Source organism: Dendropsophus ebraccatus, chromosome 1 (genome assembly GCF_027789765.1).
Source record: "Dendropsophus ebraccatus isolate aDenEbr1 chromosome 1, aDenEbr1.pat, whole genome shotgun sequence".
Lineage (NCBI taxonomy): Eukaryota > Metazoa > Chordata > Amphibia > Anura > Hylidae > Dendropsophus > Dendropsophus ebraccatus.
Window position 1 is genome coordinate 54,524,458 of NC_091454.1, and position 24,698 is coordinate 54,549,155.

Below are 24,698 nucleotides of genomic sequence, written 5' to 3' on the forward strand. Positions count from 1 at the left end.
TCTTAACATTGCAGAGATTAATAACATTTCAATAGTAAATTCCACTTTTTTGGGATCTTCTCTTGGAGTCCTTTTTGAACATATTATTTTACTGTGTCACACATTTCTTTGCACGCCATATTTGCTGTAAAATTTGTGGCTTTCCACTCCTCTCACCACTCCACAGAAAATGAAGCAGCTTGCAATGCCATACTGCAGTGCTCGTAGCTGAAGTAGATTTCATTTTTCCTTTTCTGTCTTCTTAATAAAATGTTATAAACATGGTAGATTGTAGTATAAAACGCCAGTCCTAACAAATCTCTCCTTTCTGTATGATTGCACACTCAGATATTGACTTTATGTTCTTATTTCCTTCTTTACTACAACTATTATACTGCATAAGAATGAGAGGACACCTGGGCCTATGACTGCATCTTATATTGTGTGTTTTACAATGCTAGAATTCCACCAATAAATGTGTTCAATATAGAAAAGCACCTGGAAAATATCATAGATCGTCCACTGTTACGTCAGGCATGTAAGGCTCTCCCCAGATACTTCTGGGAACATAATAGGGCTGAATGCTGTGGAAACAACACCCCCATTTTTTATATAAAACAAACAAACAAACAAACAAACATGGATATCAAATGTTTTTTATAGCATTTTCCAAGCACTATTGCTGATGTTTTTATTTTGTACAATCATAACTTTTTTTGCAGTGTTTTTAGAATTACTGCAGTACATTGGGCGTATATGCACACTAGGCACCATTAAAAGCCAAATTACTTAGTTTGGTTACTATGGATGTAACTAAGTTGATGGACACTATACACTGGCATTTATGCATTTCTGCGCTTTTTATTTTTTCTTTATGTTTTTAGTAAGCAAAGAGAGGGTGCTGGGTGTGTGTGCAAAGGAGGAGAGATGCTTATTGAAGGGTATAGGATACTATTATGTGTCAGTCCAATGTCAAGGTCCAGAGGGCTGACTCAGCTACTCCTATATACTATATGTACCTGGCATTCTGTTGGGAATATACTCATTAGGGACTCTCTTGTACCATCTGTGACTACAGGCTATATATACACTATGGGGGACATTTATGTACTTGTATGCCGGTCTTAAATAAGTCTCCATCAGATTCATGCATGCTGAGCAGGTATAGATTTCTGCCATGATGTATGCGTATGCCACAAGCACAAGGTTAGTGTCACCTTTTACATCTACAAGCAACATTCTGGGCGGCATTAATTAAAACCAGCGTACGAGTATTAGGCCCCAACCCCTTTTCCTCGCCACTCACGCCTCTAAGTAAACCCAGCCACAACAAATCTTCACCTGCCATGCCTTCTGCCTGCCTTAAAGCGAGCGTGGCATACAGCTGGAGTATGCCAGGGACAAGGGCAAATCTGCGCTTTCTCCCTGGTGTACGCCAGGGGCGCAACTTTGATAAATGTCCCCCTCTGTTTCTGTTCAGCATCATTTCCTTTCATGTCAGACATACAGTACACAGACATACATTGTTACAAATAAATGGAGGTGGCTATTCCATAGCACATTAGAAGAGGCATGGTGCTGCCGGTGAGCCTTTCTGTGCAATGTAGATGAATCACTAAATTCAGGAAACACTATGGCTACTAGCCACAATGCTGTAATATTTGCTATAACAACTAAACTATATTTCATATACTCTCTAAGATGATTCTCATAATGTAAGGACAGAATTATTTCACACTACAGGAAACAAATTGAACAGTGGCAAAAGATTACCTAGGAATGGCGTTGGTGCATAAATACCAAGGAAAATAGACTGGCCTATAGGCCTATAAGCCTCATTTTCTGCAGGTCTGCTGGACACCAGCATTCTCAACATTGGATACCGCTTGCTCACGTTCAGTACAATCTCCTGACAAGTGTTTTTCACATTCTGAGATAGTACATGGTAGTACTATATTGTATTTCACAGCTATACTACTGCCATTCATACTGGGGCATTTGCGTTACATTGCTTTTCACTTTACTAAATCCTACTTTAATATAATGTGGCAGAGGTGGAAAGATTAATAGTGGAGGTAGGGTAATGGCACACCTCACTGTAAATCCCACTTATTGTACTAGAATGTTCTGCAGGTGCTTGTCCTGTTTACCAGGGCCCAGCAAAAGCTAACAAAAGAGTCGATTTTCCTTCCTAAAAGTGACGCATTTATTTATAGCTTTATTAGATGAACATTAAGGTAAAGTACAGAGGCTAGGGCTATATGTGAGTAGCATAAGGAGCACAATCTTAAAGTAATAATATTCCTTATTAATTGCTTCTTAGATGCTTTATGTACACATGTAGACTACAGCCCGTAGTTTAGCTATGTAGCTACTATGGAAATACGAGACTAAAAATTTTAAACTTCCAATGGTTGTAGTGCCCTACATTATAAAGTGTAGTAAAAATGCATATATTAGGAAAGCACATAATGGTCACCATCTAATATTAGTGCGGTTGGCCTTATGTGCTTAAAGGGGTAGTTCTGTGTTTTCCCGCTAATTAACACACATTACAAAGTTATATAACTTTGTAATGTGTGCTATTAAGCAGTTTGGCCCCTTTCCCCCCGACCCCATTTTGTCTAGCTCTGCCTGTTATAAGAGACAGATTTCCCCTGACAACAGGCAATGAACAGCAGATTTCAGAGAAGGGAGAAACCTAGTGGCAAAGACTATTTTTCTTGGCTAAAGAGTCATTGAAGTGATTATACATGCTATCAAATTGAGAGACATTGTTTAAAACTAAAGTGCCCATATACATTTTTTAAAATTATGAAACTCCAACAATCAGAGCACAAGCTGCACATGAAAGGGTATCTGTTCTATACAGGCTTTATTGGCCACTAAAGCCTGGGCCTGTGAAGTACACATAAGATCCTAACAAAAGAGGAAAATATTTCCACACAGGAATTATTTCTGCCAGTGACTAAGATTTGGGATTATGGAGACATTTCCAGCAGAGATCTGAATCACTGAGGAAATAGTATTGGTATAATTACTGGAACGTAAATCTTCTAAGATGCTTTAAAAAATGTTCTCTCTTTGATGAACATAGATAAGTTATGTTTTTTCACATGGTGCTTGTGCACAGCCATTCATATTATACTGTAGTATGAGAAGCACATACTGTGTGTGGCCAACATTGACATTTTTTTTTATAATGCCATAAGCCATAATGACTATGCACTAATAACCACAACCGACAACGTGTTCAATATGAGACAGAAAAGTCATCCATTCTCCCTCTGTAACAATAAAGTGACATATGCAGCAAGTACTACAAGTACAGCAAACTTCATTTATGGCAGGAAAAATGGTTTGGTGGATGACTGGAAAATTCGACCTACCAGCACACATGGTGCCAACGGTAAAATGTAGTAGAGGCAGTATAATAGTATTAGGCTGTTTTTTTGCAGTTTGGACGAAGCCTCCAATGAGTGAGGCCTGACTTCAATAGTACAGCTTAAAAGGACAATTTTGGCAATGCCAACTATGTGTCAGGGACCTTTCCTGTGCCAGCGTAGTTGTGCACACAGCGAGGTCCATAGATAGATGGTGTCATAAGTTTGGTGTGGTGGGCTCTGAACTAATATCCACAGCACACCTGTGAGAAGAGCTGGAGCCCTTATTATGAGCCAGACCTTCACATACAATCCTTCTTTAAGTCCTTTATCTTGACTGTGTGCAGTCTCTACACCATTTGTATTTATGTTCGTTCAGCCTATAGCCACCACAGGTGGTGCTAATATTTGCTGTGACTTGTTTACTCCATGTGATGTCTGTCAATGGTCTTCACACTACATATCAGTGCTTGTCAGAAGACAAAGCAAACATGAAAGAATGATAAAATAAATATTTCATAGGAGACAGTAATAAAATTCAGTCTACTTGAGTCCATCAGGACTGTCAGGCTTTAGCAAATCTAGATGATAAATGGCTCCAAAGTAAACAGCACTGTCTGTTTAAGCCTATTTACCAGATCTATTAGACATGGATGTCATTCCTATAATAGTCCTCAACTACGTGTGGGCTGAATATGTGGGCAGACACAGCATCTCATTGTAAGTTCTCTGGCTCAACGTCAGGCGGACTACAGCTTACCATAGTACAAATTTCCTGGAGCATGAAAATGTTATGAGCTAGTGCCGATCAATCTTACAAAATGTATGAAAGATTCTCTGGACTAATAACAACACTGTCTTGTCTGCAAATATAAAAGCAAAATACAGTGCGTCTTTTCTATACTCAAAAATGTCCATTATCTAGGCCAATATGGCTGCTCACCCTCCTAAAGAGATGCCACATCATGGCCACTTTTATTAATACCCCAAAATATGTATAGCTGTATTATTGCTGTGTGCTTAAGGCTGGGGCTACATGGCAACTCTGGGGACAACAGGGGTCATGCAACCAAAAATTACTATGTCTCTCTGTAAGGATCATGCTGTGTCACAGTTAAGGTACATAAATGGGGTCACACTATGACCCAAAAGTGTCAGCAATGTTTTGGCATTTGGATGGATTTCTTGCAACTGTCTAGTGGTCACTGATTTTAGCTGTGACACTGCAAGATCCACACAGTTGGCATTCACACGTTGCGTATTTACAGAGCATGCACGGAAGATGTGAATGCCCACTAAGTCTTAGCAGTGCCACATGAAGCCAGACAAAACCAGAAGTGGGAAGTGGTATAAAGGGAAACTACCTTGTATGCAACCAGATATACTAATTTATTCTTTCCACCATTCTGCATAGATTCTCCAACACGGGTCAGCATGGATATGCCTTCCTCTCTATTCCTCTCATATTTATGACATTTCCATATAGTGCGTTTACACGGAACAATTATTGTTAGAATTTTCACGATAAAGATCGCATTTGAGCGATAATCGGCTCATGTAAACACAGCGAACGATCAAGCGATGAGCGAGAAATTGTTCATTGTGATCTGTCAACATGTTCTCAAATCATCGTTAGTCATTCGCTAAAAATTCACAGATCGCTTTGTGTAAACAGTCTTAAGAGATCTTAAGATGGGCTTAAGAGATCTTTAAAATTATTTTTCTAACTATTTTTCTAACGATTTATTCGTCTAAATGCTGATCGTTATAAAAACCAAATCGTTGCTTCAAAATCGTTAAACGATCGATCAGGCGAATTATCGATTTGTGTGAACGGTCCAATAGGCTATATAATTAAGGGGTCATTCTCATAAAGTGATGGCATGTCACTAGGATATATTTTTCAAGGGTTGAACCCAAGGAACCTACCAACAATCATAAATGAATGAGTGAGTGAATGCAACACTAATGTACGGTAGCCCTGCATTCACCTCTAAGATTTTCCTGGACAGCAAACCAAAGCAATACTAGTTTAGCATTTGAATGTTGGATTGCTGAATGCTAGAAGTCTTTATAGTAAGCGTGCTTACTGCGGACCTGTCAGCTGGAAAACAGAGGTGTAAATAGACACAGGTCTACATAGGAATTCTTATCAGAATTCTGGGCATACCTCTATAGTCCTTCCAGCTCCAAGATATTAGTCTTTTTGTTAATGTGTAAATAAAGCTCAATATCCCAGGGGTATTCCCCAACATGGTAAAAAGCCCAGGCAAGTCCAGCCCATGTCCTCTTATTTACCACATCTGTACCCAATTACATGTGCCTACTGCTCTTCACTGATAGCCCTTAAATAAAGAGGACATGGGCTTAACAAATATGCTTTTTTTCTCAGTCCAGGAAAAAACTATAAGGAGATAAAAAAATGATATGCTTAGAGTCCTAATAACTGCCTCTATTTAGCTATGGGTTTATTAACAACCCTGTTTTCCTGCTGACAGGTCCGCTTGGTTGTTTCTATATCTTGGTTACTATGTGTAGGACAGAAATGACAGCAGACCTCCTCTGTTCTCTTGTTCTGTGGGGGTCCCAGTGGTTAGATCTCTATCCATTAGGTACTATGTCATGAAATGACTTTGTATTGTTTGCCATATTACTGCTGCTGCTGACTGGTAGTGATGGCATTACTAATGTCTGGTTAAAGTAGTGATGCCTTTCAGTCTAATGACATGTTTGGAGTAACTACATGCTGATATTTAAAGCTCAAATATGTAAATTATAGAGATTTAAGATCCAGCACTCCCAAAACGTGTAGATGAGAGGGTTAAAGGATTAAAACATAACCTTTAATAATTTAACTAAAATGATATTCTGGTTTTAGAATATCATTTTAGTTAAATTATTAAAGGTTATGTTTTAATCCTTTAACCCTCTCATCTACACGTTTTGGGAGTGCTGGATCTTAAATCTCTATGATTGTCCTACGGTGAACTCAAGCCCGGCTGCTGCTGCTGCTGCTGGATCCGTGCACCCAACCCCCACCCGAATCATTGGGATTCATTTGTTCACACATGTTAGGTGAGCTGGTCTGAACTGTTCTTTTGTCCTTCGTCAGATATGTAAACTTTACCCCTCCTCATCCTGCAGCACTTAAAGGGGTACTCCAGCGGGGGGGGGGGCACTTTTTTTGCTGGGTTCCAGCAGCAGGTCCCGCATTACGGCGCTCCGGTGCCCGGTTCCCGCCCGCGTCCGGGTGTCTGACGTCTCAGGTCCGCTCAGCCACTCACTGAAGGAGGCGGGATCTGAGCGGACTTGATCTGAGCGAACGGATTCCGCCTCCTTTACTGAGTGGCTGAGCGGACCTGAGACGTCACGTCTCGCTGGAACCGGGGAGGTAAGTGGACGTCTTTTCCCTTGGCCACCTCCTCCCCGGTCCCAGCAAAAAAGTGCCCCCCCGCTGGAGTACCCCTTTAATGTATATGATATGATATATATACAGTATATATATATATATATATATATATATATATATATATATATATATATATGTGTGTGTGTGTGTCTTACCGCCACCTGGTTTCATGGCCTCATCTATTTTCCATGAGATAGCTGTCACTTTTATGCAGGTTTCTCCTAGAGGGAACAGGTTGTGTCGATCTCAATGTGTCACTTGATTCAGGATACAGATGTTCACAAAATGACATGTACATCACTAGTAATACCATGAATAGTACATGGTTTACTGCCTAGAGAATTCCCCTTATTCCCTTGGATCTAGTTCAGACTAAACAGTGAGTGGGTAGCGTGAAAACACAGGTTCTCTATCCAAAGCCATTGAAGCAGTTTTTCCATTCACTCCCCAGCAGAAATGCCTCTAACAAACTGAATAATATTTTCCAGTAGCTGGGATCTTCATTTAATGAATATCTTTTTTCCCCAAATTTCTTACCATATATCACTATTTATGTTGTTTTTTGGGGGTGCTTTGGGAATTTTTTTTAGCATTTTTTGTGACATTTATGCAAACCAGGTTATTGCCATTTTCAGGATTTTTTAAGCATTAAGGCTATATTCACACTACGTATATTTCAGTCAGTATTGCAAACAAAACCAGGAGAGGATTCAAAACACAGAAAGGCTCTGTCCACACAATGTTGAAATTGAGTGGATGGCCGCCATATAACAGTAAATAACTGCCATTATTTCAATATAACATCCGTTGTTCTAAAATAACAGCAAATATTTGCCATTATATGGCGGCCATCCACTCAATTACAACATTGTGTGAACAGAGCCTTTCTGTGTTTTTAATCCATTCCTGGTTTTGGTTGCAATATGAGGACCACAATACCGACTGAAATATACGTAGTGTGAACCCAGCCTAAAAGAGTAAAAAAAAATGTTTAAAAGTGAAATGGCCAAAAGCATAGGACTTGCACCTATTTTTGTAGCTCATATAATTAAAGCCTTAGGAGCCATTTACACATCTGCAGTATTCTGTGGAATGGACCTGGAAGCTCCTGGGATCAGCATTTATTGTGATGTTGGGAGCTCTGAATCTGTTTAAGGCCATGTTCACACTGGGTATAAACATGGGCCGCTGTTTGCAGAATCAGCAGATGAACATCATTTTATTTTAATTGGAATGCGGGAGCCGTACTCTACACTGTGAGCACAGTCTATTTTGTACGCCCTCTGTTCGTACTAAGTTAAAATTCCACCCTTAATCTTCTCAACAACCTAGGCAGTAAAAGTGCTTGAATGGACTCCATCTGACTGTCCTCCACCATGAAACATGCATCCAATCAAAATAGAGCCCATCAATCTGGTGAATTTCAGTGCAACATTTCAGAGTGATCAGTCTTCTCCATGCTTATATTAGGCTGAAAATTAATTACTATGTTATTCTTTATTGCTATAAGAAGAAATCCATATATTTACTAAACAAGCATGTCATTATTTGTATTAAATAACCTCAGATACAAATATACCGGACTTTTGTTTGGTTTTTAACGTTTTTCTTTAATAGTGTTTTTTGGCTCGGTGGCATTTTTATCAAAAGGCAGAACACCTTTTTCTCCCTATAGGCTTCTCTGCAGGCCAAGAAAACGGCATGTAAAAATTATCATTACACGAGAAGTCTTCCGAAATCCAAAAATTACAGGGGGGGGGGGGGGGGGGGGGCAGGCAGTGGTGGTGTGGGAAAATACAGTAAAACTATCCTCTTGCCCTGTAGTGCCGCTCCCAGATCCAGCTGACAGCTGCTAGTGTCCTTCAGTTCCTCCAGCTGCAACGTCACTTTACTAAGTAATTGCCGGCTCAGCCATTCAGTGACTGCGGGGGGATACCGCCCCAGTAACCGAATGGCTGAGCAGGCAAACACTCACCTGGGCCATGACGTGTTAGCTGGAAAAGCCGGGTACATGACGGGTTTTATTCACACAGGGAACAAGATAGTCTTTTTTTCGTGTTAATAGTGCAGGTCCTAGCAGTGAGACCCCCATCAACCAGATATTTATTGTCTTTCCTCTGTATATAGTGATAAGTTATAATCTTGGGATAACCTCTTTAGATTGCGTTTCATTCATCAATATGACAAAATGTTCACTATTCTCTGCAGAATATCAGCTAATAACATTGCCTCTCAAATAAATATACTTTATATGAATAATTATAATTCACTCAGCTATCCCAATTTATCAGTCTTACATTCTACCACAATTGAATCCATATGCTGCAATCTCACGGGTTGCCAAAAAGAAAGAAAAAAACAAATAGCTGACCTAAATCCTCAACTGTGCTTTAAAAACAACAAAACGTCTAATATGTATCTATTCAGAGAGTGCTGAACTTATATGCCTCTTTCTATATTTTAGGTTATGTTTTAACAAACTACATTTGTCCAGGATGTGCCATCTCTTTCCAATGTCCTGCCCTGATGAAATTATGCAATGTACTAATATATATAATATGTAATGTGTATCAACAAAAAATACTAATCCACCCCCATACAAATATTGTATTGCTTCAAATATCAGCATGTAGTTACATTTTAGGCAGATGTGTAGACCATTACTTGTGTGGTCTAACATGGGTCTGCAAACTGCGGCCCTCCAGCTGTTACAAAATTACATTTCCCATCGTGCCTGGGCAGCCAAATCCAAAGTTTTAGCTATCCAGGCATGATGGGAGTTGTAGTTTCACAACAGCTGGAGGGCCGCAGTTTGGAGACCCTTGAATCAGACACTTGGTATTGCCACTAGAGGCGCCCATTATGTGTCCTGCCACTGACAGCCAGCTATCATCACCCTTGCTTGTAGTGGTGTCTGCTACTGACTCTGGGGGCTCGGTTCACACGTTGTAACAGTGCGGCTGTATTTGCGGCTGTAATTGTGCGCGGTATTTTTGGTGGTTCGTATGTATGCTTGGAAGTATAGGATATGCGGCTGCACAGTGCACACTATGTCTGAATCTACGGCCCTATCGTAAACGGACCCGTAAAAAATGAACAAGACCATTGTTTGCGGCTGAACATGCGGCCGAGGATTGACAGGCGGTCCGTACGGAGTACTTCAAAAATAGCCGGCAATGATGCCGAATGCCGATGCCTCTAATAGTTAATATATTAAATTACTAAAACACATTTTCTTTGTAATCAAGACACTTTCGTTGGTCAATAATTTATTTCTAACGAATCCATCATTTTGCAATTAAATATACTGTTAAAAAAAATAGATATATAAATAAATGTATATTTATCTAGGTATTTATTTTTTGACAGTATATTGAATTGCACAATGATGGATTCGTTAGAATTAAATTATTGACCAATGAAACAGAATTTATTTCCACGAAAATGTGTTTTATTCATTAAATATTAATTAGTACAGGAAGCTCTATAAGCCGTTAATTCATATTCCCGGCAATAGAGCATTCTGTACTAATCATCACTTTACTTTAATGAAAACATCAAATGTTTCTTCTAATTATGTTGTGACAATAGCATTATTAGAAGAAACATTTAGAATTATATGTGCGCTCAGCTGATTGGCTGTTCGGCTGAGCGCACATATAATGAGCCGGTCCGCAGCACAGTGACTTCATTGTGCTGCGGACCAGCGAAGAGACAACATCGGGACATCGGATGGTGAGTATAGAGCTCTCCCCACCCCCTCCCCGGCACTGCACCCCTCCCAGCAAGGAAGGGGGGGTCAGTTAACCCCTTCCTTGCTGGGATGGGTGCAGTCTGACATCAGTCTGGCCCCCAGGGGGTTAAGGGGGATGCAATACATCCTCCCTAAACCCCTTGGGGGTCAGACTGTAAGCAGCGATCTGTAAAGATGCTGCATACTGTAAGGAGCACAACATCGCTCACAATGATGGGTGTTGTGCTCCTGTTTGTGTGTTTCTCCCTTTTTGTTTTTCAGATATCGGTATCCTGGGGATTACGTCGGATTCCGTGGACTACGTCGATGACCAGCGGTTGTTATTTGAATTTTTTTAATAAAATGGTCAATGAGGGGTGTGGGGGTGTTTTTATTTGAATAAAAAAATATTTTAAACTTGTGTCTTGTCTTTATTTCTTTACTTTATAGACTTAGTAGTGGAAGCCGTCTAATAGACGGAATCCATTACTAAGTCGGGGCCTAGTGTTAGCCGGTATAAAATGGCTAACACTAACCCCCTATTATTACCCCAGTACCCAATGCCACCAGGGGTACTGGGAAGAGCCGGGTGCCAGTGGTCCCGGAGCGTCAAAATTGGCGCTCCTGGACCGGGCGGCAGCAGGCTGGTAAGATTTAGGCTGGGGAGGGCCTAAACCAATGGCTCTTCCCACCCTGGTGTTACCAGGCTGCTGTCGTTTGGTTTTTAACCCGGCTGGTTATAAAAATAGGGGGGACCCTATGCGGGGTTTTTTTTTAAATAAATAAATAATTAAAAAAAAAACGCATAGGGTCCCCCCTATTTTTATAACCAGCCGGGTTAAAAACCAAACGACAGCAGCCTGGTAACACCAGGGTGGGAAGAGCCATTGGTTTAGGCCCTCCCCAGCCTAAATCTTACCAGCCTGCTGCCGCCCGGTCCAGGAGCGCCAATATTGACGCTCCGGGACCACTGGCACCCGGCTCTTCCCAGTACCCCTGGTGGCATTGGGTACTGGGGTAATAATAGGGGGTTAGTGTTAGCCATTTTATACCGGCTAACACTAGGCCCCAACTTAGTAATGGATTCCGTCTATTAGACGGCTTCCACTACTAAGTCTATAAAGTAAAGAAATAAAGACAAGACACAAGTTAAAAAATGTTTTTATTCAAATAAAAACACCCCCACACCCCTCATTGACCATTTTATTAAAAAAATTCAAAGAACAACCGCTGGTCATCGACGTAGTCCATGGAATCCGACGTAATCCACAGGATACCGATATCTGAAAAACAAAAAGGGAGAAACACACAAAAAAACACACAAACAGGAGCACAACACCCATCATTGTGAGCGGTGTTGTGCACCTTACAGTATGCAGCATCTTTACAGATCGCTGCTTACAGTCTGACCCCCAAGGGGTTAAGGGAGGATGTATTGCATCCCCCTTAACCCCCTGGGGGCCAGACTGATGTCAGACTGCACCCATCCCAGCAAGGAAGGGGTTAAGTGACCCCCCTTCCTTGCTGGGAGGGGTGCAGTGCTGGGGAGGGGGTGGGGAGAGCTCTATACTCACCATCCGATGTCCCGATGTTGTCTCTTCGCTGGTCCACAGCACAATTAAGTCACTGTACTGCGGACCGGCTAATTATATGTGCGCTCAGCCCAACAGCCAATCAGCTGAGCGCACATATAATTCTAAATGTTTCTTCTAATAATGCTATTGTGATAACATAATTAATATTTAATTAATAAAACACATTTTCGTTGAAATAAATACAGTTTCTTTGTTCAATAATTTAATTCTAACGAATCCATCATTGTGCAATTAAATATACTGTAAAAAAATAAATATATATATAAATATACATTTATTCATATATATATATATTTATTTTAACAGTATATTTAATTGCAAAATGATGGAATCGTTTACATTTAATTATTGAACAATAAAAGGGACTTTATTAGACAGAAAATGTGTTTTATTAATTCAATATATTAACCATGAGAGACATCGGCATTAGTGCAGAGGATCGCAAACCCCGGTAATAGCGATTCATGTAAACTGTGTTCCCTGCTTTCCCAGATGCATCCAGAGGTGTTTGCATCACTTTCTTAACATTTTATTTGTTATTTTTAGTTGAACCAGATTTCCAAGTAAATGACCGTATGTTTTGAGCCGCATGTCTATTTTTTCCCACGGCCGGAGTTTCACCCGCACATTTACAGCCGCATAAAAAATACAGCCGCACAGTTACAGCGTGTGAACCCAGCTTAATAATGTATGATCTTTAGCAACAAATGCAGGTTCTATTTGGCATCCAATAATTGCAATATGGAGGCCTAGTGGTGAGCTTCAGTCCTACCTTTGCTGTGGAGAGACACACTGCCCCAACTACTGGTGTGATGATCTGAGGAGCCATCACATACAACATTTAATCACCTATGATAGTGATGTTACGGATACTAACAGCTTGGCGATATTTTCAGGACATCCTGTGGTCTTGTGTTACCTGTCACTGCTTCCAATTGCCATGCTTCAGAAGTATAATACTAACCGTAAAAGGCACGAGTTGTCTCCACCACATTGTAACTTTCCAGCATTTCTGGTGAGCCGGCTTCAGCAACCGAGCTTCACTAACCGATTTACAGGGTCAGCTGTGAGCTGTGAAAATGTGCAGCAGGGTGCCATACAGAACCTGTATACCTCCATGCCCAACTCCTTTTTTTTGTTAGTGAGTGTACTCTGTAGAACTTACTGCCCTCTTTTCTATATGTAAGGGCCCCTTGTTACCGGGGTCTTTTGTTCTGGCCGCACTTTTCTGGAGGGGCATGTGAGGAGACGCATCCCTGAGATTTCTTTATGGGAACATGCTGCACCTGTGCTAGTTTCCTTAACTTCCAGGACCTGCACAGATAAAGCATGGTACAGTGCTTGCACCTAGATGTAAAGAAACAAGCACAGATACAGTATTAAGAAGCCTGCCCATTCAATGCCATCAAAACTACTGAAGAAACAGGGAAGACGACAAAACGACAAGATTTATGGACTCCCAACAACAGACTTTGATATACAAAGAAGAGAGATAGGAGATGTAAGAGAAAACATGCAACACTATTGTAACATACTTCACTATAGGATATACAGTAATATAGCGCAGCAAGAATAGAAAAGATTGACTACGATGCTAATTCTCCACTTTCCTCCATCATCATTTCATGTCTAAACATTTGCTGGAGTCGTATACGCGCTGCAGGGAGGGAATCACGCCATCTCTTTCTGATTAACTTTGAAACATTCGTCTTAGCAGTTGCATGAAGGTTTACCAAGAAGAATAAGTGAAACTGTACTCCTTGTGAGAATGCTATGGGATCGCAGCCATGCCTAATATATTTTCTGGATTCAATCATGTCTCATATATTTCACGGTTAATAAATTACATGTGAAAGCGCACAAGCGTTTCAGAAAGCTCCACACAAGGCAAGCTTGAGTTACATATTTAGATATGAGTAGCCAGCGATTACAAGTAAAGTAATTACAAAGGCCTCAAAGTCTTGCTCCAACTCATAGAGACGTATCAGAAGTTGCTGGGGACTCCCAAGATCGCAGGAAAGAAAAAGCCAGAAATAAGCTGTTGTCACACTAAAGTAGTGGGGTCACAACCAATTCATTCCTTGCGGAGAAGAACATCATACTTCTCTACCTTCCAAAGGATCAACAAAGTAACCAATTGCTCCAGCATGTTACTATGAACAAGGCCAAACGCAGTTGACTCCATTCTTTGAGTAGTGGTGATGCTGGGTTACTGGGTTACTTTACTGGAAGCTGCTCTGCAGTAACCTGGAGCCAATACTACACAATGTACAGAGCCAAGTGTATAAGTTTTCCTATTTGACGGACCAGTCCAAAATTTTTAAACACATGCATTAAAAAAAGACATACTCATCCACCCTGTTCGAGGACATCATGCAGAGGCATGGATGAGCAGAACTGCAATAATGGACACATCAAGGGCAGAACAGGTGATTCTAATGTCTTTTGTTATTTTAACACCCTATTGAGGAGGCTGTACATTATTTTTTTTTAAATAACACCTTAAGGGCAGGTTTACACACAGTATGACTCCAGGCGTTCTGTGTCACGGCCGTGGCACAGAATGGACAGTGTCAGTGAAGTTCAGCCCGGCTGGTACTGCAGTACCATCTGGATGAACTTCATTTCTTTAGAATTGGGATGCAGGCACATTCGGGTGTGCCCACATTCCAATTACCCATAGCCGACAATGCAAAGTGTGGCCGGAGCCGCACTTTACCTTGTCTGCTCTGTCAGTCTTGTACGGCCGCTATTCAATGAATAGCTTCACACAAAACTGACATATGTATACAGTGTGTATACACTCCAGGTGGGATTCCATTACAATCAATGTAATGTATTTTTTCATTAAATAACGTCCGGTGTTACAATGGACATTATTAAATGAAAAAATACATTGTGTGAACCTAAAACATAAAAGACAGAAAATACTCATTAGTGCAAAAACATGACTTGAAAACTGGCTATACTACAAGCTAAAACTTATACATAAACCCACTATTGAAAAAAATAGGACAGCATACTGTGGAAAGCAATCTGCTTAGAATGCTACATTATATTACTCTTCCTTTTGATAACTTGTCCTTTACCCTTTACGTCAATGGATAGTATACCATCAATAAAAAATACTTTTTGAAGTGTCTGGTTTTTTTTGTTTTTTTTTGAAATTCATGAATTCCTTTGTAGATTTATGACAAATACATAGTAAAAAAGCAGACATCTGAATGAGCTGGCTCCATGCACCTATAGCACATCACACATGTCAGTGTAATGACATCTGTAAATGGCTGAGGAGCGGACTACATATCTGAGCTCCATACAACATATAATTAGGATTATGCATTCAATTCTTAACATGCTATAAATTGTGGGACAGATTGGGCTCTGGACACTTGTTCCACGCTACAAGGGACCATCTCTATCTAGTAAAATCTACCCCCAGCTTATACAAACCTCTGACAGAGACAGATTAGAGAGCTAAAATAACCGTCCCCCAGCTAATGTTAATGGCCCCATCATAAACCTCAGTGATATCATATTGCTGTCTCAACAAAAAGGACGACACTAGTACAAGGGGCAGTTACTCACACTTCTTAGACAGTGTTGGGGAGATTTACTATACGTTGTGCAGAGAAATGGTGGAGCAGCTGACTAAGACAACCAATCACATATCAGCTTCTGAAAATGGCTGCTGCTATCTGACTGGTTACTATGGACAAATACCACTGTTTCTTTACACAAAGATAAATCTATCGCTTCTCGGCCTTTTGGCTAAGATCAAGTGTAGTATCTGTTCTTATCAGTTTAATATCTGATACGTCCCCTATCTGGGGACCATATATTAAATGGATTTTTAGAACAGGGAGATGGAAAAAGAGCTTGCTCTGTCCTCTCCAGGCATTGACCTGGTATTGCAGTGCCTCCAGGTCCAGTACACCAAAAAAAAAAAAAAAAAGATAAATCTTCCCTGTAAACTTAAAGGGGTAGTGCGGCGCTAAGAAATTATTCACAGAATAACACACATTACAAAGTTATACAACTTTGTAATGTATGTTATGTCTGTGAATCGCCCCTTTCCCATGTCCCCCTACCCCCGCACGTGTACCCGGAAGTGTGGTGCATTATACATACCTGATCTGTGTCGCGCATGTCCGCCATCTTGTGCCAAGACGTCATCTTCGGGAGGCTGGCCGAATCGCTGCCGCCGTCCCTGATGCCGGCCCCCCTCTGCCGCGTCATAACTGTGCTCATCCGCGATTAACTGAGCACAGTTATGCTCAGCCAATCGCGGCTGAGCATCTGATGACGCTGCAAAAGGCGGCCGGCACTAGGGACGGTCAGAGCGGTTCGGACATCCGTCCGAAGATGACGTCTTGGCAAGAGATGGCGGACATGCGCGACACGGATTAGGTATGAATAATGGACAACACTTCCGGGTACACGGGCGGGGGTGGTGGGACACGGGAAGGGAGCGATTCACAGACATAACATACATTACAAAGTTGTATAACTTTGTAATGTGTGTTATTCTGTGAATAATTTCTTAGCGCGGCACTACCCCTTTAATAAAATGAACCAAAATTATCACAGTGCCTCTGACTGATAGATTCACATTGAGATTGTCATATAGAGACATACATAGCAAATTATGCCCTCATAATAATGTACAAAAAAAAAATGAAATAAAAAAAAAAATACAATCAGAAAACAGAAACAGATGTCCCCACACAGTATTTTTGCTCAGTATTGTGATCCTCATATTGCAACCAAAACCAGGAGTGGATTGAAAACACAGAAAGGCTCTGTTCACACACTTTTGAAATTTAGTGGATGGCCGCCTTTTAATGCCAAATAATGGCGGTTGTTCTAAAATAATGGAAATTATTTGGCAGTAAATGACAGCCATCCACTCAACAGTGTGTGAACAGTGTGTGAACATAGGCACTCCTGGTTTTGGTTGCAAAATACTAAGCAAAAATACTGTGTGGGAACATAGCCTAAAGCTGTCACATATACTGTATAGAGAAAATGCACTAACAGCAATCCCTCACATTCTGCTCAGGGATAGGCTGCAGGGATCTGAGTTTTGCTGAGTTCTTATCACTTTATTCCCATTCATAAGGCAGTGAATCTTCTAACAATGATATAGTTTGCTATTTTTTTTCAAGCATACATAACACAAGTGTAAACTATTCCCAAACTACAATATAAAGGGCCATACAAAATCCAAGGAAAGCTCTTTTCTCCTACTATTTAGGGGTTAGTAAAAAGGTTTGCACAGTTTTTACCTAACAAGGTTACCTTAGTAGGTAAGAACAATCCATATTTCATCACTTGCACATTACAACTGGTGCCCAATGAATTGACTAAACTGCTTCTTTGTTCCAGGCAGATGACTTACCCAGCCACATGCCATTCTTTGTTCTTCTAAAAGATCGTTGTACCTGCTGCCAGCACGTGGTTCAACAATTCAGTCTTTTATGACAAGACAAACATGTACGGCTATTAAAACAGGGCACAGTAATCCAGAGAACTATACAGTATGGAATATATCAGTTGCCCATGTATTAATAGGTATACATATACACCTGCGTATACTTGACATGGTTTATCTAGGGGTGACCTTGACGAAAGAATACAGCACATTTCTGACGTATAATAAAATATTTTCTTTGGCAACCTTGATGCATAGCTGGTGCCAGTGTTTGTCTTTATATACAAGCTGAACAGGTTGAATGATACAAAGCATAAAAAGAGTGCAGGTATATGTAGCAGATCCTGTATACAATGAAGTGTATTAGACGCCACTGTTCAGGTCACAACTCATGTATGACAATGACAGAATGTGATGGTGAATATGAATGGGTTTATGGTTCTTTCCAGGTACCTAAAAGGAGATGTCTGCTGGAGTGTAAGCTCTTCCAGCTACCAAGCCAAAGAAACTAACTATACCCTGATAACTGCCAAACCTGAGCCTTCTAAATGACAAAGCAGAAGACAAATGCTGACAATTACTGATGGTTTCCTTTTATAGTCACACCGGGGAGATCTGATCACTCACGCTGGGTGCAGGGCTCTACAGAAAAATGTGTTTTCATTGCTGCTATAATAGTTGTCGGAAGGATTGCTCCATTATAAAACGCCAGTCATTAGGTGAAGCTTCTGTATGGATTTTAATAACTGATTTTATTATTAAATTATAATATAATAAAAATTAAAATAAAAAATCATATAAAAAATTAAAATCGTCATTTAAAGTTCAGCTGCATAGTGACAATATACAACAAAGGCACAGGTATTCTTCAAGGCTGCCCATCTAGCTCAGCCAATGTAATGTTCATTATTTAAATGTCTTGATAAATGTTTGTCAGGTCCCTAGTGATCGCTAAAACTGCCTTGTGGCATTAGACTGCTTTTTCTAGTATGTTTATGGGCCCATCTCTTGCCACAAGCAGAGAGACGGCGAGAGAAGCACTGAGCTGCACACTCTTTACTTTTTCTACAGATCGTGAGGGTCTCAGTACTCAAACATATCAGAACTCCAGGCATCATCATCCATTATTATACCAGGAGCTCCGAAACTGTTGAAATCAGTGCACTACTGTATTGGCACACTGTTGCCAGGAACTATGAATACCATTCTGTACCACATCATCGATGTTTATGGACTGTGTATGGAACATGTGCATGCCCCCAAAGGCCGGCCATACACATGCAAGTCTTAATCATGTTGTTATGCTCAGCCAATCGCGGCTGAGCAGCTGATGATGTCCTGGAGGGGGGGGGCGGCTGGAGCAGTGAGGCCGGCCTCATGAAGATGACATGATCGTCCCTAGATGGCGGCCGGGGTCGACAGTGATTCCTGATTGTAATGTGAACATGTGTGCAAATCAAATCATTTACCAAAAAGTGACTCTTAACCCAAGATTAATAGCTCTAAAATCTTGTCCACAAGGTGTATTACTTCTCTGCAATCTACTGTCTACTGCTTGTTGTCGGGGCAATATGTCATTAGTAACAGAGCAGGAAAAATTACAAGCGGACTTGGCATGTACGGTCTGCCTGCTGAAGATGATTCACACTGGCCAAAGAAGAAAGGGAAGGAAGTCCTGTGTGTGTACTACTGACAAACAACTCAGCTCCCACCTCCTAAAATGTAAGCTGTGCACTGTGGATGGGACTCTTAGGGGCTCAATAACAGCAGCAAGACAGGTAGGCTTTAAGGCACAAGTACACACACTGTGCCCCCAAGCATAAAACACTGACATTCAGAGGGTTAACATTGTTAGGCTGACATTTTTCTAACCGAGGTTGTGGGTAGGTTTAAAGCAGCACATTTATTATTTTTAAGATTTGGTATATGTTATTACAGCGCTACAGTTACGGTTATATTTAAACATAATTTTTTCACTTTTTAAGGCCCACTTTAATAAACTTATACTGTCATCTTTTTGGATTTGGGTGGTTTTTGGCCTTTTTAAGTGTTTTATTGGCTGTTTATTGGCAACATTTCCAAACATTTTATTGGCTACATCAAAAGCTATAAAGCTTGCAAAAGGGAAGGGTTTTGGGGGATTTTTACATTTCAACATTGGCCTAAATTACGTATTTTGGCCCCCATTCAGCACAAAAATTAAAGTGTCCCTTTCAATTTAAAAAACTTTTAACATGGGATCGGTCTGGGTGTTCACACCCCACCATTTGTTGAAATGAGATGGTAGAGATGACAGCTGAGCGCTTCTCTCCCTGTCTCATTGCAGGAGGTGGGCTCTATGTACTAAGTAAGGAATTAGTCTTATACAGTAAGACAATGACTGGCGGTAGTATGAACACTCAGGCACATCAAAACCTTTGACGTGCCTTTATGAAATGTTTGGGGTTTTTTTTCAAATGAGAGGGACACAAAAAAAATAAGATATACTGTGTGAGAAGAACCATTTACCCATTAAACTTAAACAGAAAAAATGTTTCAGAACTCTGTCAAATAACATGTGGGCTCCTCCTAGCCAAATAATGTAACCAATAATACAGCACATTAAATAGTGAAATTAAAAACACAACTTGTCCTTAATGTTGGTGAAAGCATTACAATATTACGGACCTTGAAAGGTGGGGATGAGGAAAAAATGCATGGCAGTAAAGAGTTAATGTAATGCTGAAAACAAGACTTAGCTAGAATTTCTTACAATTTCTTTAGAACAATGTGAGAGACTGAGAAACTCCTCCAAGAAGCGTTTACTTCAGGGTTTCTACCTGATTTCTCAATGCTGATTTACTTTTCACAAGACATGACTTCACACTGTAATCTCAGGTGTTTTTTTGTTTCTTTATAGAAGTTGTTATTTAGGCCCTTACAACGAATTAAAGGGGAGGTTCACCTTTTTTCCCATAACATAAGTCTATGATTACTACTCTTGGCTATATTTAGCTTAAACATATAGCGGAGAGCTCAGAGCACCATATATGTAAGAATTTCCACCCTAGTCATTTATAATCACTCCTTATGACTCCCTTATGTTTGGGTTTCACAAACTGTAACATTTGTGAATCAGCAAAAGAATTTCACAGCGATCCATTAAAATTTTAAACTGCCCCTATAGTCCAATGGAGATTTCTGGAAATACCAATTTATCAGTGATGGTAATTTCACTAGATGGTTCCCAAGAGAACGCAGTCATTATGTTGCTTCAAATACTAGGGCCAAGTGACCCGGGGACTTTTTACTTTCCTGAACTCTCAGTTCCTGCAGGAAGAACACAGATTATTTTTGTTAGCCGTCTGCTATTCACAATAAATACTGGCTATTACCAGAAACTAGACCTGCTCCATGTGTTTCCCTGAAAATGACTGTGCTGTGTGCTGATATCACCGGCACCATTTTATGCCAAATTTAGTTCTTGTTACTCTGATTGTCTGAACATCTATGAGAAGACAGTAACCTGCTATACCTGTTTTATTGGAACAACTATTAACTTGCAAATGCTTCTTTCTAGTTAGAGACAAAGAGGGAATTTGTCAAAAGATACAAACATTGCAACATTTTAATGTGAATTTTCGAGCAACTTTTTTACGACTTTTTCAAACAGTGCCACGGTTAAAGGGCTCTGAGGGATGATTCACAGGGAGAAAGGCCAGTAACGGGCCTCTCTGCCTGTCAATCATCACCTCTGAGCGCTGATGGGCAGAGAGCGGTGACTAGACATGGGCGGGATGACTACCTGTCTGCCTGCCGCTCACCCTGGTAAGAAAACTTTATTTTTCCTGGTATAAAGCTGCAGCCGCGGCCTGTACTTGCTGCGGGCTGCTCAGGAGCTTTATACAGCGCTCCAGGGAACCATATCAGCCCAATTGGGCAGATTTGTTCCCTTTAAAGGAAGTATGTGGCAGAAACTTTTGATTTGTGTCTTGTCTAAATTGCAATTGTCCTGCTAAAAATCTTAAAGAATCCATAAAGTATCCATGACAGGTTTATTTTTTCATGTCAATGGAAGCCTTATGAATTGCATTGACCTTAAAGGGGTCCATCAAATTTTTTTTACAGGGTATAACAGAACTGCAGACTACGTTCTTATTGTGAAATGCTGCAGAATACTGGTAGAATGGAACTGTCTGGTGCAAAAATCTAAAAATAGTCAAAAGAAATAAAATGGTGGAAAAATAACCCACCCTAAATCTAATGTGGGCAAAGCCTAATGTGATAACAAGTGCTTATCCTCCTGCAGTATTATTCATATTAAAGGGGTTATCCAGTGCTACAAAAACATGGCCACATTTCTGTAGAGACAGCAACGCTCTTGTCTCCAGGTTGGGTAGGGTTTTGTAACTTAGTTCTATTTAAGTGAATGGAGCCTAACTGCAAACCACAGCTGAACTGGAGACAAGAGTGGTCATGAAGAAAGTGGTCATGTATTTGCAGTAGTTCTGAGCTTTCAGGTGGTCTCATGATTCCTCACATGACCATAACCATGACCATCACATGCAGATCACATGACCATAACCCAAGGTATGTTTTCACTGCTATCCCTGTCCTCTATTTAGTGCTGTTAGCATTTTGATGGCTTGGGACTGCTGACAGGCTCAGTACAGATAAACATGAGACACTTTCCAAGATACAAAGCATCAATGTTTTATTAAGCAAGCACAACTTGTTTATTATACTTGTATGTTGATGTCTTGGCCATGGAGCCTGGAGCTGCAGTCAGAGACGACACAGTATGCCAGGTGCTAGTTCATTGTTCCTTCCACCAACACCAGATATGTCTTGCATCAGCGATATCTGCACCGAAAATCATGTGAGAATGTGGCCTTAAGAGCGCTGACCAAGAACAGAAAGAGGAGACTGTGGAGGGGAGTAAAGCATACTTATCACTCCTCAAGGTTCCAACCACCCGACTAGCACCTCAGCCCAGCCACCGCTCTCCTAGCTGAGAATAGTGGTCGGGAACCCAGGCAACGAGCTATCAACCCTACAGGGACACAATGGGGCCAAACTTAAAAAGAAAGCTATTTTGTTAATGCAATGCTATTGCAAAACTGATTTTACTTGCATTCCTTATTACCTAAAAAAAAGTTTAGATAATGAGAATACCCCTTTAAGTTAAGTCTGCTGTTTGCAGGAGCCCAAGATATTGCTATGACAGATAATATAGCTGACCAATGGCCTGTTGTAAATGATATGGAATCACCTTTGTTTCATTGTGGAAGAGGAGGAATATACAGATAAGACCAGTCAATGAGTCATTCCATCAATAAATATACAGTGAAACCTAAAAGTCTGGAAACCCAGATGTTTCTATAATTCTGCATGAATTTCACCTAAAAGTAAACCAGGTAGGTAGACAAAGAGAATCAAATCAGACAGGGAAAGTCATCTGATATCACATATTTGTGAGTGGCCATAGTATGTGAACCTTCCAGATTTGATTTAATTCTACCCCAGGAGTGAGAAGAAAATGTTTTTGTTTTTTGTATTTGTATAGCGCCAACTGAGAGAAACTCTACTGAAAGAAAACTCTAAAGGGTTCGCAGACATTTAAACACCACTTTAAGAGAAACTCAGAGGACGTACTGTTTTCTTCACTCACTTACCAAGCAGGTTCCCAGCTGGCAATGAATGTTATAACCATTTTCAGCATAATCGTTAACAGAACTGCAGGTCTTTGGAGGATTCTTTGAGATTTAATTTAAACTATCAATTTAAGTAAATAAAGTAAGAATAGAAAGATTTCTTTACCAAGATGTGGAATACATATTATATGTTCATGCTTCACACTAATGTAAATCTTATGGTACTAGCTGTGTGCCACTTGCAACATAATACCATTTACTAAGTAGAACACACTGGAGCTCATGCAAGGTTCTCTGCTTTGGACAATACTTTAGGGTGAATACACACAGGCAGCATTGCAGTTACATTGTGGTTTGCAAATGCATCACAATGGTCTACAAGATGTAATTTAATTGCAGAACTGAAAACTGCAACCCAACCTGATCATGTGTTTTAAGAAGAATCTGATAATTCTCTCTGATAGGAGAACCCAGCCACAAGAGTCCATGTGAGGTGGATGTGAGGTAGGGAGGTGATTGAAGCATATTACAAAGTTATATAACTTTGTAATGTATTTCAATTACTGGGAAAAAGCTTTTAAAGTTTAAAAGTTACTTTAAAGTCCTTTAAAGTTACCATTAAGTGGCTGCTGCAAAACAGAATTAGCATTGCAATGGTTGGCGTGGTTCTCCATTTTAGCACGTGCCAGAAGTGGTTCCTCAGAGAAGGAGCACCACCTTGATGTCTATATGCCCAAACAGGGCATCTGATAGACCACTTCAAAGATGGATCAGGTTATGTGAGCCTACATGGTGTGACTGGCACATTACACTTACCATTACATGATATATATGGTATCATTTTTTTAAGAAAACTGAACTAACTGGCTAAGCTGCAAGGCATTTAACCTATCTGGATAATAATTTCTGCAGTCTGGTCCCTCAAATGCATGTTTTAAGGGCAATCTGTATCCTTAGCATCATAGATAATTACAAAGTGGCTCCATGTCACTGGGCTGTATGGTGAAGCTGTGATATAATGTCCGTTCTCCGACATCAGTTCCTGTTTGGTTCGGCCGAAGCTGTGATCTCGCTGTGTCTGCCCCTTGCACATATCGGTAATAGTGAGAGCTCTCTGCACCCTTTAGCTGCTAACAGGAAGGCCTCAACTTAATCTTATTAGGGAAAGCTATTGGTTTTATGTGATCTTGGCATTAATACACACAGCCATAACAGGGTTCCTTCATCACCACAACTCTCTGTTCCATTTGTTTAGCTGGCCCTAACTGTGCACAAATAAATTCCCTCCAACTTACAAGTGGCTAATGTTCTAGATCATGTATAAAATACTAAAGGACTTAATCATTTACTGAGTGAGCATGTCCTGGCTTGTGCATTCAGAGTACAAACAGTAAACTGACCTCAACGAGCACCAAAAAGAGTCCAGACAAGTGATATGTGACCTGAAAACGCTAAGTAAATATCTCATAACTTTGTGGTTGGTTTCAATTACTGTACCAGTAGCTTCCAGTCAGCTTTCCAACAAAGACTGT

At 40.4% G+C, this 24,698-nt stretch overlaps 1 protein-coding gene and 1 non-coding gene across 2 annotated transcripts in view; one reads left to right on the top strand and one right to left on the bottom strand.

The window, feature by feature from the left end:
• The window catches only part of PDLIM4 (PDZ and LIM domain 4), a 124,514-nt gene that overhangs the window by 18,440 nt on the left and 81,376 nt on the right, over positions 1–24,698 (bottom strand). The gene's annotated exons all lie outside the window — the stretch shown is intronic.
• On the top strand, positions 15,851–16,041 carry LOC138781884 (U2 spliceosomal RNA). Its single transcript, XR_011361588.1, has one exon. It is a non-coding gene; the product is annotated as a U2 spliceosomal RNA (small nuclear RNA).